This window comes from Chiloscyllium plagiosum, chromosome 44 (genome assembly GCF_004010195.1).
Source record: "Chiloscyllium plagiosum isolate BGI_BamShark_2017 chromosome 44, ASM401019v2, whole genome shotgun sequence".
Lineage (NCBI taxonomy): Eukaryota > Metazoa > Chordata > Chondrichthyes > Orectolobiformes > Hemiscylliidae > Chiloscyllium > Chiloscyllium plagiosum.
This window is the reverse complement of record NC_057753.1, coordinates 9,174,751-9,193,446: the sequence shown is the minus strand read 5'-3', so window position 1 is coordinate 9,193,446 and position 18,696 is coordinate 9,174,751. Positions and strand designations below refer to the sequence as shown.

Sequence of the window (18,696 nt, the reverse complement as noted above, 5' to 3'; positions counted from 1 at the left end):
TAAAAAGGACAGTTTCAGGAGAAACACAACAGTTCTGGTAGCATCTATGAAGAGACAACAGTGTTGCTGCTTTGAGTCCAGTGGTCCTTCAAAACATGGATTCAAAACATTAACTAGTTTCTCTCCACAGATGCTGCCAGACCTGCTGCGTTTCCCCAGAAATTTTGCTTTTTGTTGCAGATCTCCAACATCTGCAATTGATTATTTTAGTGAAAAACTGTTTCCTGGTTGCCAGGACAGAGAGAAACTTTCACTTCCATATCTCTGAACATAAATTCCACCAGCAGCCATGATGGGATTTCAATTTGTGTTCTCAGAAGACCCAGATCTCTCGGTTGCTCAACCATTACCACTAGATCCAAATCTTTCAATCAATGACAATTTTCTCCTGACTATTTTCCTTTACTCATTCATGGGATATCGCATTTTGTCTCCCACTATTGTTCTGGTAAACATCAACTTCACTTTCCCGCTGTTTCCTCATAATCCTCAATTCCCTTTCTGATTTAAAAAAAATGTATCTTAGTTTTGAATGCACTTAATAATCCAGGCTCAACAGCTGTCCTAAACATACATTACCTTATTTGCAGGTTATTCCCTCTGATTCTAAAATCATCCACAAGGGTAAACATTCCCACATCTAGCCTGTCACGTCTCCTCAGAATCTTGTTTGTGACAATAAGGTTACCTCGAAATCTTCTAACTTCTATTAACCACAGACCGAACGAATTGATTTCTCCTCATAAGACATTATTTTCATCCCTGATTTCATCCTGGTCAACCTACTCTGGACTGCCTCCAATGCCGGTATATCTTACCTTAGCTAAAAGGCCCAAAACTCTTCCCCGTGTTCAGTTGTGGCCTAATTGGTGTCTGATTTAGGTTCACTATAACCTCACTACATTTATACTCCATTTAAAAACCAACATCCCATTTATCTTCCCTATTACTCTACTCTACTATAAATCTGGAATTAAGAGTCTCATGATGAAATCGTTGTGGTTTGTTTTAAAAATTTATCTGGTTTCCTGCTGTCTGAAACTGGTCTGATCTACATGTGATTCAGATCCACTGTCAGTTGGTTGAATCTTCACTGTACTTTCAATCAAAACCTCCAGGCAGAGGTTCACTGTAACCTCCCCACTTTTGTACTCTATTTAAAGGCCAATCTCCCTGTTGCCTTCCCTGATACTTACTGAACTTAGATGAAGAGTTCATGAATGCGAGCTTCAAAATCCTCCTATTCAGCAACTTTCTCCATTTAACATTCAGTACATTTCCTCCTGGCAAAGTGCACAACCTCATTTGCCCACATTCTATTCCATCTGGCAAGGGTTTGCTCATTTGCTTAACCTGTCGATATCCCTCTCCATGTCATCCTCACCACCTGTATTCCAATCAACTGTCTCTACTGCAGTCTTGGCAATAGTACATTCACTTCATGTTTCCCAGTAATTCATATCCATATTGTAAATAATTTTGACCCCAGCCCTGATCCCTGTGGCACATTGCTCGTTACAAGTTGCGATCCTGAACATGCCCCTAATCCCTACTGTATCATTGGTTAGCCAATCATCTATCCATACAATTAGAGTGTCTCCAATATCATGTGAATATCATTGGCTCTGACAGCAAGTCTTTCCAAACTGTCCTTGAAAAGGTGATGGTGAGCTGCCTTTTAAATTGATTCACAAATATGACGTGGTCTATAATAGAGGTTCAGGAGCGAGTTCCAGGATTTTGATCAATAACATCGAAGCAATGCGTATATGTCACAGTTGGAATGTTGTGTTCACACTTATCTCCTCTTGCTGGTTGAAGTGATGGAGTGGAAGTTGCTCTTGAAGAGCAGCCACTCATATAATCAAGCCAGACAGATCGATTGTGGCCACAGACTCTGCCATTTTGACTTCTCATCAATCTACATTCTTTCCATCCAAGTTTTAGTCCCATCAAACTGCCACGCAATGCTGTTATGGCCACAGTAAACTATAATAAGGTGAAGATCGCTGGGATGATATTCTACATCCGACTGCAATATAAACACAGATCATTGTTTCCAGTTTTGGTGGAACAAAAGACATCGTATTGGTGGATAATTACAGTTAGTGCAAACACAGCGAGCCATCGATAAATATCAATCCTGTTCACGTCAATGGCCAAATTTCAATTCAGAAACCAAGTGCACTCGGCTGCTTGTAACATAGACAACATGACACAATGGCTCATAGGAGGCGAAATGGGGCATTGAGGAGGAGTGAAATGTTTGCTTTTGGTCACCTCCACAATTGTTAGAAAAACAGGTTGGAAGGATTCTTAAAAGGTGGCTGAAGTAGTGGTGTAGCATAACACTTCAGACAGCGGAAAGTGGAAGACCACTTTCTAGTGGAAGAAAAAGACATTTCTTATTTCTGAAAGAACTGGGAAACAGAAGAGGGGATGAAATCTGACTTGGAAGCTATTTCCTATTTGTTGAGGATGTTGCTTCATCACAGTCTTGGTTTAGAGCATACGCTCTTCATCAGGAATAAAGGGTGGCCCAAGGGGGCTGAGAGATACTTGGGAAGGTAGTGGGGCTGGAGGAAAGGCAGCTGGGAGTGCAATAGGTAGATGGAGGTAGGGATTGATGGTGATAGGTCAGAGATGAGGATGGAGCAAATAGGTGAAAAGCAAGGTGGACAGATATGACAGGTCAAGAGGTCGGTGTCGAATTGGAAAGCTGGATCTGGGACAAGGTGGGGGAGAGGAAATGAGGAAACTGATGAAATCTGCATTGATCCCATGTAGTTGGAGGGTCCCAAGGCAGAAGATGAGGTGTTTTTCCGACAAGCATCGGGTAGCAAGAGTTTGGCAGTGGAGGAGGCCCAGGACTTGCATGTCCTTGGTGGAATGGGACGGGGAGTTAAAGAGTTCAGGCACAGGGCGGTCGGTCCCTGAAACGTTCCGCTAGTTGGCGTCCAGTTTCCCCAATATGGATGAGACCATATTGCGAGCAATGGACATTATCTTATAACTAGATTGCATAAATCTTAGCCTGCCAGAGTTATTTTCTTTCCCTAAATTAAAGAAAACTTTAATTAAATTGGGTGACTTCATGAAACGGTTTGTTGGTCAGATTTGAATCATCACTCCCAAATGAGACAATGCCATCAATATCAGTGAACTGCTCTTTTTGTTAAAACCACAAGTTCTTGATTTATTTTCACAACTTAATGGTATTCAGACCTGCACATTCAATGTCAAACTCTGACATCAGAAATGAAATTACAGCATTAATTTTGACTTACAATATTCGAACAAATTAATAGCACACAGTGAATACCAAGTCTGATTGATATGAAATTAAATTTGACCCCCAAAAAATATAAAATCAATTGGGAGATAAGAAATGGGGAAGGGCAGAAGGCAAGAAATGCAGCATTATAGAGGGTGCTCCTCCAGGGAGTGCATTTTACCAACTACCACTGCTAAATATAACACTCTGATATGATCCTCCGGTTTTAATGTAAACCATAGCCCCGTTAAGTAGGTACCATTTAAATGAGTTAAAAATACAAGCCTTGAGCAAATCCAGTCTCCAGGCTTACCCCCCGCTTCTTGGAGCTCGGACCTTCTTTCAGCTCCGGGGGATTGATGCCACTACCACTCCTCCACTGAAGAAGCTTTGGGAAGCAGATGCAAAGGCAAGATACAGAAAGAGCACCTTTGCAAATGAAAGCAGCTTACAGAGACATTGAGCAATAGCATCACACGGTTTTGACCAATTGACCTCTTGGTTACGTGCCCAGCACACTCACGCAGCACTACTCTGCTTCTGGGCACCCAGCAACTGGATTGTGCATCAGTTTAAAGTTGGTCCTATATTCTGATTACATCGGTACACAAGGCAATGAAAAAGGGTTTCAGCACACTGGCCTTCATCAATTAGGGAATTGAGTATAGATGTTAGCAAGTTATTTTGTAGTTATACAGGACGTTGATGAGGCGGCACCTGGAATATTGTGACCAGTTTTGGTCCCCTTGGTGTTCTGACTTCTGACTTCTTCAACTCTGGGTTTGTGTTGAACTTGATGGGATACTTTGTCCAACTCAGCATGTTTAAACAGTATCGCTCGGAGGGATTAATTTGAAAATTTTTAGGAGGTGAGCTCAACAAGATTGAACTATTCAAAGTTACTTGGACTCTATTTTAAACTTACATCAGGACCAGCAGTCAGAGACACGTACAGCATGGAAACAGATCCTTCAGTCCAACTTGTCCATGCTGACCTGCTATCCTAAATTAATCTACTCCCATTTGACAGCACCTGACCCATATACTCTGGCAGCTTATTTCAGATATATACTACCCTCTGCATGAAGAATTTGTCCCTTTAATATATTTCGCCTCTTACCCTCTAGTTCTGGACTCCCCCACCCCAGGGAAAAGACCTTGTCTATTACCCTATCCATGCCCCTCATGATTTTGTAACCTCTCTTAGGTCAATCCGCTGCCTCCGATGCTCCAGTGAAAACAGCCCCAGCCTATTCAGCCTCTCCCTATAGCTCAAATCCTCCAACCCCCAGTAACATTCCCGTAAATCGTTTATCATAGAGGAGTCAACGTTTCAGTCCTGAAGAATGGTTAATACCCAAAACGCTGACTACTCCACATTCTGGTGCTGCCTGGCTTGCTGTATTCTCCCAACCTCCTGCTTGCCTACTACGGGTTGCAATATTTAGTTGTTACCTCTGCAGCCTCACATTGGCGGGGATCCAGGTTTGATTCCAACCTTGGGGGGCTGTCTGTGAGGAGTTTGCACATTCTCCCAGAGTCTGCGTGGGTTTTCTCTGGGTGGTCCTGTTTTCTTCCATAAACCAAAGATCTGCAGGTTATGTGGATTGGCCATGCTTAATTACCCATAGTGTTAGGTACATTAGTCAGAGGGAAATGGGTCTGGATGGGTTACTTTTCGGGCGGTCGGTGTGGACTTGTTGGGACAAATGGCCTGTTTCCACACTGTAGCGAATCTTATCTGCACTACTTTTGTCACTAACGACTGGCAGAATAGACACGACGGGCCGAATGGACTAACTTCTGCTCCGATGGTCTTGCGGTTTTAGGTTTCTCTGGATCATTTCATTGGCAATGTGCCTGTTTCCACACTGTAGCTAATCTTATCTGCACTACTTTTGTCACTAACGACTGGCAGAGTAGACACGACGGGCCGAATGGACTAACTTCTGCACCGATGGTCTTGCGGTTTTAGGTTTCTCTGGATCATTTCATTGGCAATGTGAAGTCCCGGACTCAATGAGCAGCAGTGTCCACTGAAAGCAAAGCTCATAGGATCGTAGAACTCCTACAATGTGGAAACAGGTCCTTCAGCCCAACACATCTGCACTGATCTTCCGAACAGTAACCTACTCAGATCTATTTTCCTACCCTCCATAAATTGCACACAGACCCCCTAGGGTGGAATTATTCCTGGTTCCTGGTGCCATGAGGCAGCAGTGCAAACCCTGAGTCACCATAGGGTTGTGGTTGTTGGGTATAGGGGAGGCAATTGCAGCCTAGCAGTAAACAAAAACAGTCCACCTACTCTGCTACTGCACCCACTGTCAGAACTGGCAGGTGGTTCAGTCCTGGGGTGTGACCGAAGGCAGCGTCACTGGTAGGATCTGGTTGCTGGGAGCACTGGTTCCCACGCTGGTGCTTCCGCAAGTTGCAAGCAAACATGAACCTCTTCCCACACTCAGGCCAACTGAAGGGCATCTTCCCGGTGTGGACGCACTGGTGCTTCAGCAGGGAGGAGGAATTGCTGACGGCCTTCCCGGACTTAGGGCAGCAGAATGGCCTCCCCAACCCCCATTCCTCCGTGTGGACCAGCTGGTGCTTCAGCAGTGTGGAGGAGCGGGTAAAGACCTTCCCACATTCGGGGCAGGAGAGCGGCTTCTCCCCGGTGTGGATGTACTGGTGCCTCAGCAGGGCTGAGGAATTGCTGAAGGCCTTCCCGCACATAGGGCAACTGAACGACATCTGACCAATGGGCCAGTCGGTCGGAGGAAAGAGCAAAGTCCTTCCTGCACTCGGGGTAGAAGAATGGCCTCTCCTCAATGTGGACGCACTGGTGTCTCAGCAGGTGGGAAGAACTGCTGAAGGGTATCTCGCACTTGGGGCCGGAGAACAGCCTTCCCCGGTGTGGACCAACTGGTGCGTCAGCAGGGCAGAGGAATCACTGAAGGCCTTCCCACACTCAGGGCAGCAAAACGGCCTCTTCCCCTCTGTGGGCCCATTGGTGCTTCAGAACCCTTTCAAATTTCACGATATCCTTCTGATAGGCGGGAGATCAGGATTGCACACAATATTCCAAAAGTGGTCTAACCAATGTCCTGTACAGCCACAACATAAATTCCCAACTCCAATACTCAGTCAGAGGATTGCGAAAGCTTTCAAAATCCACAAAAAACAAACAGGAAAGAATGGAGGGACAAACCGAAGTTTTGAGAGTCCGCTTGGAAGCATCCATGAGAAATCGGCGGACTGGGTTTATTGGGTACCCGTTCTCCTTAATTACACTATATACGTATTTCTCTTGTGCTCTTCGTAGTTTCTCTGTGCTGCCGTGTGTAGTGGCTCGTTGAAATAATATCCTGATGTCCTGAGGAACCAAAGACACAAACACAGCACCAACTTCAACAGCAAAGATAGCACTGTCAAGCTTGTGGAACTGTGCCTTACCACCCACTTCATATTCAGTAACAAGCCCTACAAACAAATCAACGAAATACCCATGAAACACTTCTGTCATCAAAAAATGAAACAAATTAGAGGAAATCTACAACACCATCAATAATATCCTTACTGGCATAAAATTCACAAAAGAGGAGAACAACAACAAAGTGCCATTTCTAGATGTCACAGTAGAGCGAACAGTAAATGGTAAATTCAAAACAGCGTCTGCAGGAAAACACTACACGCGAACCAAGTACTTGGCTACAGAAGTAATCATCCCTACACATGCAAACAAATCTGAATCAGGACACTATTTCAACGAGCCACTATACACTACAGCACCCAGTGACAACGAAGACCAATAAGTAACTGGACAGCGCACTTAAGGAGAATGGGTAGCCAAAATCCACGCTGAAAAGTGCTTCCCTGACCGGGCATCGAACCCGGGCCGCGGCGGTGAAAGCGCCGAATCCTAACCACTAGACCACCAGGGAGACAGGGGCGCCATGTGACAGATCTACTGAAAATTGCTTCCCTGCTCGGAAATCGAAACCGGGCCATGGGAGTTCGAAGGCTTCCCACCAGTGTCATTTCTTGTATCCATTTCTCCCGATGTGGTCTCCTCTACATTGGGGAGACTGGAGACTCCTCGCAGAATCAAGTCACAGCGCTTGAGGGAACATCTCCAGGACACCCGCAACAATCAACCCCATCGCCCTATGGCCCAACATTTCAACCCCACCTCCCACTCTGCCGGGGACATGCAGGTCCTGGGCCTCCTGCATCGACGCACCCTCCCTCCTCCCGATGCCTGGAGGTAGAACGCCCCAACGTCCGTCTCGGATACATTCAACCCAAGGAGATCAATGTGGACTTCACCAGTTTCCTCATTTCCCCTCCCCTCACCTTACCTCGGTTCCAACCTTCCAGCTCAGCGCTGTCGTCATGACCTGTCCTACCTGCCAATCTCCCTTCCCACCTATCCGTTCCATCCTCCTCTCTGACCTGTCACCTCTGTCCCCATCCTCATTCACCTATTGTACTCATTGCTACCTTCGGCCCAGCACCCCCCAATTTATCTCGCCAGCCCTGGAAGCGTCCTGCCTCTATTCCTGATGAAGGGCTTTTGCCCGAAACGTCGATTTTCCTGATCCTCGCAAGCTGTCTGATCTGCTGTGCTTTTCCAGCACCACTCTGGTTTCCAGCATCTGCAGTACTCACTTTTGCCTACCCAATAAACCCAGTGTGCCGATTTCTCATCAACAAACTGACACAAGCAGACACAACGTGTGCAGAAACTCTAGCCACATTACTTTACATTAAAGACATCTATGAAATGATGACCAGACAACTCAATCCTCTCAGCACCATGGTAGCCCACAAACCTACCAACACACTTGAACAGCGGCTAATGAACCTGAAGTACCCGATACAAACAACCAGCAAACGAGTGTTATTTACAAAATACCATACAAGGAAATATATACATGAACTTTGTCGCACAGTTCTTTGTGGCAAGAAACGCTGTGATGAGATAAGGAATATTTTTTCAGCCAAAACGAATCGGCACTGACTGGACAGCCATTTAAAATCAACGCTGTCAGCCCAGGATGAAAGATCCAAAGGGATGAACAGTTTCTTATTTCCTGAAGATTTACAAAGCCAAGACTGGGTTTTGGTGTTTGTTCCCTTTCTACTCCTAGGAGCCGCAGAGGTTGTGCTGGTGAGTTGGGGAAAGTGAAATGTGCCCGTGAGCAGCGTGTGGGGCTATTTCAGCTTCCCCTCCTCTGACAGCGCTGTGACGTGACTCTGATGTTCTCAGGTCCACTTACTGACGCGAGACAGTGAAAAGAGTCTCATTCCTGCAGATCAGGAATTCAAACCTTCTGCCGGCTTCATGACAATGAGAAAGATTAATTGTGGTGTGAGAAGAAGTTGTGAGCTGCATTTCAAACAGGTAGGTGGAGTCAGATGCGTCATCCATTGCGCCCCTGGCACTGTGCGTACCTGACGCCGCCATGCTGCAGAGTTCTGACGTTAACACGGATATGCGCAGCAATGGGAACATTCACAAGGTGAACAGCCAAAGATAATCACCGTCACTGATTCCCTTCCATACTCCCAACTTTGTGAAGCAGTATCTTTCATTGGGAAAAACACAAATTAATCCTCAGGTGCCTGCTTCATTTCGATCATGACTTCACGCCCCTCACTGTCTCATTTCCAAACGCTTGGCTCATCGCCTCAAAAGCAGCTCTGTGGGTATCTGCTTGTTCCACCCTGATAGGCAGAGGGATACAGATTCCCGACCAGTCCCAATGGTGATTGAAATATTTCAAATCCTCCACTGATTTGCAGCTTTAAAAAACCGTTGGAGCAATCTCCCTTTCCTTTTGACGACAGTTCTCAACTGTAGTCGGCAGGGTTCACACCTGCGTGGGGAAACCGCAATGGATTTCATGTCCATCGCATTAACCACTCGGCCCGCCAATACAGAACCACACTGACAGCTTCATTTCCCAGGTCCCTCTGCCTGTGGAGCTGAGAAAGAGTGAATCATTGCAGAGTTTGTTTGAATCCAATCACTTCACAGGTTTCGAAAGGGTTAAATATCTGCAAATGGCGAGACTGGGTGTTTCATCCCGAAAGATGAAATGGACGTTCAGTTAGAAATTGCAGGAGCAACTCAGCAGGTCAGGCAGCATCTGTGGAAAGAGAATCAGAGACAACATTTCAGAACTCTATTTTTGCCTCATCCAGGTACAGCCAAACCTACTGAGTTTCTCCAGCAGTTTCGCTTTCTGTCTCGGACTCTCAGCATCCGCAGTCCTTTACGTTAGAAATTCAATCAATTCAGAAACCCCTTTGTGCTTCCTCAGTGGAGAAGATTTCCGTTTGGGAAACATTTTGCTGACACCATTAATAACGCGCATCTTCGCAGCCAAGAAAGCGTTAGAAGCGAGAACAAAAAACAACGCTCTGTCCGTGGGTGGTCTCGAACCACCAACCATCCGATTAACAACTAAACGTGCTAACCAATTGCGCCACAAAGACAGCCCCGGGTAGCGCTCGCACATTCTCTTTGAGGGCGCTACTATTCAATTCATAATTCAACCTGCCCCGCCCAGAATTACCATTGTCTTCTATCAGTTTTACTTTTCCAAAATAAAGCCTGGGACATTCATTGTGGAGACATGGGGACTGTCTGATCCCACCATCTGCAGGCTCATCCATGTCATGAGGAAATAGCTCTCCTTCACCCGGGCCATCGCCTTCCGATCCTTTCAGTGCTTTGCCTCTTCCCGAAATTTCTTATTGGCCCCGAGCCGAGAAGGGGTTTGAATTCCTGATGTGCAGAGAATTCTTTCAATGTCTCGGGTCAGTTCACGTCCCGAGAATATCAGAGTCAATCTCCCCGCCTCTTAAACAAGGAGAAGGTGTCTGGAATGTCTCTGCTCAGTCGGATAGTTCTCCTCTAATTCCACTTCCCATAGAGTTTCTAAAGATTCACAAAGCTGGAGACTGGGATTGCTGTTTTACTTTCTGAAAATTATTCCACCTGCTAACTGACAATATTTTGCCAAAACCTCTTCCCCATTGTAACATTTGGATCATATCCAGGGATGAGCAATTTCCATTTTGTGGAGACATTCCCAAGTTTGGGAATGTTCCCCTTGGAGCAAAGAAGGTTAACTGGAGATTTCCAGGGGCTGTTAGCAATGATGGGAGAAGACGTGGTGGGAATGGGCAGGTTAATGATCAGAAGAACCCATTGCCACTTACGAGGGTCAGTTACCAGAGGACAGGGATTGAAGTTCTTTAATGGAAAGCAGCGAATAATGCAGAAAGCCAACGGGTTGAGCAGCATCTGTGGAAAGGTAAACAGAGCCTTCGTTTTGAGTGGTGCTACCGTTTTTGTTCAGAACTCAGTGTTTTGCCTCTTCCCGAAGTTGGTCCAGGTCTGTGTCTCAATTGGCAAACACATGGCAAGTCCAGTGCCGCAATGTGAAGTTATAGCCTTTGCTGTTTAAAAGAAAACAGTGCATTGTTTAAATGGTGATATATTGGATTGTGGAGAAAGTGAAGACGAGAGGTGAAAGTCGAAAAATGTGGCAATGGAAAAGCACAACAGGTCAGGCAGCATCTGAGGAGCAGGACAGTGAACGTTTAGGGCACAAGCCCTTCATCAGGAATGATGTATGGATGTACAAAGGGGTCTCAGAGTCCCTCCACACCAGTCAATGCCAGTTGTCGGGCAGATGCAGCAGGCAATGAGCGAGGCAAGTGGTATATTACGAAGAGGAATTGAGTTCAGAAGTGGGGTCATTGAACATATTCAAGGCTAAGTTCATCTGAGTTTGAACAACAAAGAAGTGTATGGTTATGGGGGGAGGTAGGAAACTGGTATTAAGACCAGTACAGGTCAGTCACATAGTCAGGCAGCACTGAACAGACCCTTCATCCAACTAGTCCATGCTGACTATGTTCTCAAACTAAACTCGTCCCATCTACCAGTGTTTAGCCCATAAAACTTCGAAACTTTCGTATTCATGTACTTAACCAAATGTCTTTTAAACGTTGTAACTGTACGTGTATAAAATCATGAGGGGCATGGATAGGATAAATAGACAAAGTCTTTCCCTGTGGTGGGGGAGTCCAGAACGAGAGGGCATGCGTTTAGCGTTAGAGGGGAAAGATACAAAAGAGATCGAAGGGGCAACTTTTTCACGCAGAGGATGGTACGTTTATTGAATGAACAGCCAGAGGAAGTGAAGTCTAGTACGATTGCAAAATTTAAAAGGCATTTGGTTAGGTATATGAATAGGAAGGGTTTGGAGGGATATGGGGCCGTGTGCTGTCAGGTGGATTGAATGAACTGCCAGAGGAAGTGGTGAAGTCTTGTACGATTGCAACATTTAAAAGGCATTTGGTTAGGTATATGAATAGGAAGGGTTTGGAGGGATATGGGGCCGTGTGCGGTCAGGTGGGACTAGATTGTTTTGGGATAGTTGGCCAGCATGGACAAGTTGGACCAAACAGTCTGTTTCTGTGCTGTACATCTCTATGACTCTATGACTTCTTCTGGACATTCATTCTGCTCTCAGACCACTCTCTTAAAAAACGATCCTTGTCCTGTCTTGGTAAAATCTTTCTCTACTCACCTCAAAATATTTGCTCCCTGATCCTGAAACGCCCAGCTGAGGGAAAGGACACCTGCGGTTCACCTCATCCGTATCCCTCATGATTTTATAACCCACTGTATGCAGTGTGTAGTGGCTCATTGAAATAATGTCCTGATGCAGCTTCGTTTGTGGGTGTTGGGATGATTGCTTCTGTGGTTAAGCACTTGGTTTGCGTGTTGGAGGGTGAGTGTGTGGGATGGAGATTTTCAGCTTTTATGGAATAAGATAGGAAAGAAAGTTTAATATAAATTATAATTGATCAGATGAGCCGATGGGCCAAGGAGTAGTGGATGGAGTTTAATTTAGACAAATACGAGCTGTTGCATTTTGATGAGGCAAATCAGGGCTGGACCTATGTGGTTAATGGTAAATTAATGGAATTCTGTGTTCAAGGAAGCAGTAGAGGAAGCTTCATTAAGACACTGTTGGATAGGTTTTTGCGTGGTCGGGGAATTAAGGGTAATTGGGATAATGCAATTAGGAGGAGCTGAGATGATTGATAGATCAGCCATGATTTTAATGAATGGCTGAGCAGGGTCGATGGGCCAAATGGCCTACTCCTTCTATTATTTTGAAACTATAACCCTGCGTTTCCCCTGGCTAACCCACCGAACCTGCACATCTCTGGACACTGGGCAATTTAGCATGGCCAATCCAAATCAAGGCCAGTGAGCAATGTAGTGATGTGGAAAACAAATACCAGAGAATGATAGAAAGGGACAAGGAGAATAAATGATCAAAACTGGATTCTAACCATCATAAAAAATAAAACTAAAAGCTCAGTATGTGAATGTGTGCTGCATTGTAACAAAAGCGAATTAATTGACTGCACATGTTGAAGAGAATAATTATGATCTGAGACTCCTTTCAGAGATATGGCTCCAGAATGACAAGGATTGGATCCGGAATATCGAGGGGATATGTGGCATTCAAGTCGAGTGAGAGGCTCAGTAAAGGTAGAGGGCGGGCACTGCTAATCAAAGCACTGATAACATGGTAGTCTGGTGTCAGCTCGGATTTCAGGTCCTGATTTCTCTGTCCTCTGGTCTCCCTGTTCCAACAGAGTTAAATGTTGTCTGTTCTCAGCTCTGCTCGATTTCTGCTGAATCTTTGAGCCCCTTTTACACCTTCTGGAGCAATAAAATATTCTGAGCCTCCTGGAAATGACACCTTATCGATACCCCTCCTGATTTTAAAAATCTCCATAAAGTTATCTGTCAACTTGCTCGGCTCCGTTGGAATAAATGTCCCAGCTTCTTCTGAACTCAAACCCTTTATTCCCAGCAGTACGCTGGGAAAGTAGAGAATAGGGAATTGTATCAAATCACATAAATGTCCTGTCTGAAGCAATCTGGCTGTGTTCTTGCCTGAGATATTGAGAGTCCCTGGTGTAAGTAATTACGAATGCAATTTTTTGTTCACAGAATTGAACAATCATTTTGCAACAAAGGGGTCTACTCTGATAAGGAGGTAGTGGTCATTTCTAGGGTAAGTGAACAGTTTGTAGATCAGAGAGATGAAGTTCCAGACACTTGGGAAGGGCAAGAAATGACTGTGATAAATAAGACAAAGAACTGTGGATGCTGGAAATCTGTAACAAATCTGAGAACACTGGAAAAACTCAGCAGGACTGGAAGCATTTGTGGAGAGAAAGCAGAGTTAAAGTTTCGAGTCTAACAACTCCTCTTCAGGATTCTGAAATAGTTTATGAGAACCCCTTAAGACTACTGCTCCGCTTTAAGACCATAATACACAGCAGCAGGATGAGGCCATTTGGCCCACTGAGTCTGCTCCACCAGTCGATCATGGCTGATATATTTCTCCATCCCATTCTGCTGCCCTCTCCTCATAACCCTTGACCCCTTACTAATCAATAACCTATCTCTGTCTTAAATGCCCTCAATGACTTGGCATCCTCAACCCTTCTCCTAGTGGAAACATCATCTCCACATCCACACTATCCAATCATAGAGTAGCACAGCGCTGCCTGACCCACTGTGATCTTCAGCATTTGTTGTTTTCAGGAAGGATTCCAGCATCTATAACAACATGCTTCTAAATGTTGTCCCCAGTTGGTTAGCTCTCCCTGGATCCCGTGAGATTTAAATCTTACTCAACAATCCACTGTGTGGTACAATTAACAAAGTTCCCAGTCCCCACCTCTTTTTGCACACGTAAGTAGCACGATGGATCAGTGGTGAGCACTGCTGCCTCACTGCACCAATGACCCGCGTTCTATTCCAGCCTTGGGGCGACTGTCTGTGGAGTTTGCGCATTCTCCCTGCCGTGTCTGCGTGGGTTTTCTCTGGCTGCTCCGGTTTCCTCCAAAATCTAACGATGTGCAGTTTCGGGAGAAGTGACCATACTAAATGGGCCCACAGTGTGCAGTAAGTGTAGTGTAATGGGATAGGGGAAAGTGTCTGCATGGGTTACACTTTGTATGGTCTGTGTGGACTTGTTGGGCTGAATGGCGTGTTTCCACATTGTAGGAATTCTACGTGGCAATCCCCCAACTCCAGAGTCTCAGCACTCTTGGCTTTTCCCATGGACAGTGTTGGGGAGGGAAACAATTTTTTACACGGGAGGAAGGTTCAGTGAGTGTGAAGCTAAAAGTACACGCAGTGCATTACTTCAGCTGTTTCCCCCGGTATACCAGAGACCAAGGGGTAACCTTACAGATGTTTATAGAGTAATGCGAAGCATGGATAAGGTAAATAGACAAGGTCATTTCCCTGGGATGGGAGAAGTCCAGAACAAGAGGGAAATATGTTTGGGGTGAGGGAGGAAAGTGTAAGGCATGATCTGCCGAAGGCAGTAGTGGATGTAGGTCCAATTATAACATTTAAAAGGCATCTGGATGGGTATATGAATAGGAAGAGTTCAGAGGGATATGGGCCAAATGCTGGGAAATGAGACGACATGAATTTAGACTATCTGGTCGGCACGGATGAGTTGAATCGAAGGACCAGTTTTTGTGCTGTGTATCTCAATGACTCTGGCTTGCCCGTAATGTTTGCCATGCCTGTATGTTCAGTTTCTGTCTGGTGTCGGTGCCAATGCCTTGATATCGCATTTCCTCCACCTCCCCAGATGTTAACCATTCCGTCTCTGGTTGTTTCTCAAGAAGCTGCATTGAAGGTTCATCCTGAATTGATACTTTTTTTGCTTTCCAAAATCAGACTTACTCACTCCTAGATGTCGTGAAAGATACTAACTTTCAGGTGGAGGTATCCAAAATTCAGAGGTGTCTGTCTTGATGTTTTTACTTTTCGGTCTCTGTAAGATCCTGAATCAGTACCATGAGGAGAATTAGTTTGAGCGGAGTGAGAATAGAGGGGTGAGAGGGGGTGGGATGGTGCTTTCAATTTTGTGGCAAAAGAAAAGAATGTTCTGCGAAAAGTAAAATTGCTTGTTTGGAATTTCTAACCTAGACTGACAGTGATGATTTTTGTAATCTCTTTTTACAGATTACTTGAAAATTTGAAGACTGAAGTTTCAATATCAAAAGCTGAAGGGCTTTGCCTGAAACATTGACTCGACTGCTCCTCAGATGCTGCCTGATCTGCTGTGCTTTTCCAGCATTGCACTTTAGCTCTGACTCTCCAGCATTTGCAGTCCTCAATTTCACGTCAATGTATGGCAGTCACTGAATCCATCGGGACTATAACAATTTTCGACTCTGATTCTGTGAGTAGGAACCAAGCTTTTTGGTTCCTGTTTCATTACGTTTTCAGCATCAGTGAGACTGGAAAAGAGACACTACTGTTGCAGCACTCTGATTGTGGAGCCAGAAAACGTTATAGGCAGAGATTATTTTCAAATTTTCAAATAATCTGTTTGTGTGCAGCTGAAGCTTCGGTCATGGAGAAACCCAAGGAATCCCGCCTCGTGGAGAAACCGTGGAAGTGTGGCGACTGTGGGAAAAGGCTTCCGTTTCCCATCTGACCCGGAGACTCATGGGCGCAGTCACACCGGGGTGAGACCGTTCTCCTGCCCTGAGTGCGGAAAGGACTTCAGCAATTCCTCCCACCTGCTGATGCACAGGCGGGACCATACCAGGGAGAGGCAGTTCACCTGCCCCGAGTGCAGGCGGAGGTTCTCATCATTCTGCACCTTGCAGAAGCACAAGCGGACACACCAGTGCTCCCAACAAGTTGATTCTGCTGGTGAAACTGCTGTGGGCCATTGCGAGGACTGAACCCCTGCCCATTCTGACAGTGCTTATAGTGGGAGAGTCGGTCGGATTTTTTTTGTTTTATGCCGTCGTGCTCCCCCACACCCTCAACTTTGCTTCCTGTGGGCTCTGCTGCTCGTTGAAACCAGGAGCTGTTCTCTCTAGTTTTTTCTGTCCAGTTAAAGAATTATTGGCTCTGTCTGGGAACGAGCTCTAGTCTGTAAGAAATAGCTTAATACTTCAGGGTATCCATTCACATTCAGCAGTGACTTTGAAATTAAATTTGCGGTTATGTGCCTGTGAACAACTCATCATCGAAGGATTGCCCAACCGCGTGGCAATCCATAGTTCTAAACTCTTTGCTTGAATTGATAATTTTAAAAATTCTCTTCCTTAATTTACCCCTTAAGCTTCTGTCTATGAGACTGTGGAGGACTTGATCAAAAGGCTTAAATCATTGCTATCAACTGGATTATCTTGTTTAACTTTGCCCTAGTAAATTTGCAGTATTCGTAATTGTTTGTTTTTGTTTAAATTATAATTCTGGTGTCCAAGACATGTTCATCAAGTGTGGTTCTCTTGATGAAACTGCTGTGGGTCACTCCCAGTACTGAGCTCCTGTGCATTCTGACAGTGTGTGTGCAGTGGGAGAGTCAGTGGGCTTTTTTGTTTTATGTCCTTGCCCCGCTCTGCCCCTCCGCCAACTTTGCTTCCATTGGGCGTTGCTGCTTGTTGAGCTCAGGAGCTGTTCTCTCTAGATTTTACTGTCCAGTTAAAGAATTGTTGGATCTCTCTGGGAATGAGTCCCAGCCTGTAAGAAATGGCTAAATACTTTGGGGTGTCTATTCCCATTCAGCAGTGACTTTTAAATTAGATTTACAGTTACGTGTCTGAGAAAAAGTCATAGTCCAAGGATTGCACAAAGGCTTGGCAATACATTGTTGGAAACTATTTGTTTGAATTGGTAAGTTTAAAAAAAAAACTTTCGTAATTTACCGCTTACGTTTCTGTCTCTGAGATGGTGGGGGACTTGATCAAAGGGTTTAAATCATTGCTATTAATTAGATTATCTTCTTTAACTTTGCCCGAGAAAAGTTGCCGTATTTATAATTATTGGTTTTTGTTTAAATTATAATATTGATGTTCAAGGTCTGTTCTTCATCAAGTCTGGTTAGGAACAGTTGAGAAATTGAGGGACATTGCATGTTTTAATTTCACTCTGTTGTAAATCTGATGACAGTGCCACTCATTTGTATTGGGTTGCTTACCCTTAGTTGTAATGTCTTTCACCCCAACGATTCACTATGGGAGTGAGTTTCACAGTCTCACCACACTCTGAGGTTTTTCATGAAATCCTTAGTACAGAATTGTAAGGGAAAGTGTTGACGAGGGCAGAATATAGGGTCTTAAATGCAAAAGCCAGGAAGTCATTCGACAAAGTAAAACCATGACAATGTAGGGACAAATAAGGAACTTTGACAGCAATGAAGAGGTCACACGTCAGATTTCAAGACAATGGTCGAGACAAAAAGAAAAAGTACTCTGCTGATATTGGATATTGCAATTAAGCAAGTTTCGAGATGCTGCAGTTGGTTGAATATGATGACGGAAGAGATGAAATAACCAAAACCACGTATGTAATGTGAAGTCGGTAACCATAAAGCAAGAGTATACTGTTGATTGATATAGGTCAATTGCGTGCAAGTAGGCCATTCAGCCCATCGAGTCAACATTGACTGACCGTCCCACCCAAAACCAGCTCGTTACCCTATCTCTGTAACCCTGCATCTCCCATGGTCAATCTACACTCACCTGCACATCCTTTGGACTGTGGGAGGAGGCCAGAGCACCAGGGGAAACCAACGCAGACACAAGGGGAGAATGTGCAAACTCCACACAGACAGTCGGCCCGAGGGTGGGATCAAACCCAGATCAGTGATGCTGTGAGGCAGCAGTGCTAACCACCGTGCCACCACCACATGCTGCTCTCTAAAGAAGTGAATTTCAAAGACTTGGGAACACTTGAGAGAAAAACAAAACTCTCCTATCTTAAATGAGAGGCTAGTCTCTGGCTAGAAATGAGTGGACATTACATTTACATTAAGTCCTCTCCAGATGTTATACAGCTTCATCAGATCATCTGTTTCTTCTAAACGCAAATTGATACAAGCCCAGCCTGACATCCCCTTGTCCCCGATTATAAGTTGAGTAAATCAGCGACCCTCGACCTCACTGGCATGACACAGGATGCCCTCAATCCAAGTTGACCTTAATTGTCTAACCTCTTGACGCCCACGCCACCATGTGGTCAGCCGCAACTCAGCCCTGAACGAGAGCAGAGGAATTGAATAGACAGCAGTGAGGTGGACATTGCATTCCCAGAGAATATTGTTCAAGTGAGAAAGTTGTTCAGCTCACATTCAGATCATTGCAGGGATCATATCTCCTCTCATTTAAATATCTTAGATCCCAATAACGGTCTAGTTTTGTTGTACATTGTGTGTGTTTTACCTGATTTTCTGTTGCTGTCATTCCCATTAGGGTGTGTGAATTCAGTACCAGATAATAGGCTCAGTTCTGAATTATCCTTGAGGATTGGTGTAGAACGTACAAAGTGTCAGTCA

General features: G+C 45.0%; 1 non-coding gene across 1 annotated transcript; it reads right to left on the bottom strand.

The window, feature by feature from the left end:
* Positions 1–7,137: 7,137 nt before the first annotated feature.
* On the bottom strand, positions 7,138–7,209 carry trnae-uuc. The gene has a single exon. It is a non-coding gene; the product is annotated as a tRNA-Glu (tRNA).
* Positions 7,210–18,696: the final 11,487 nt, after the last annotated feature.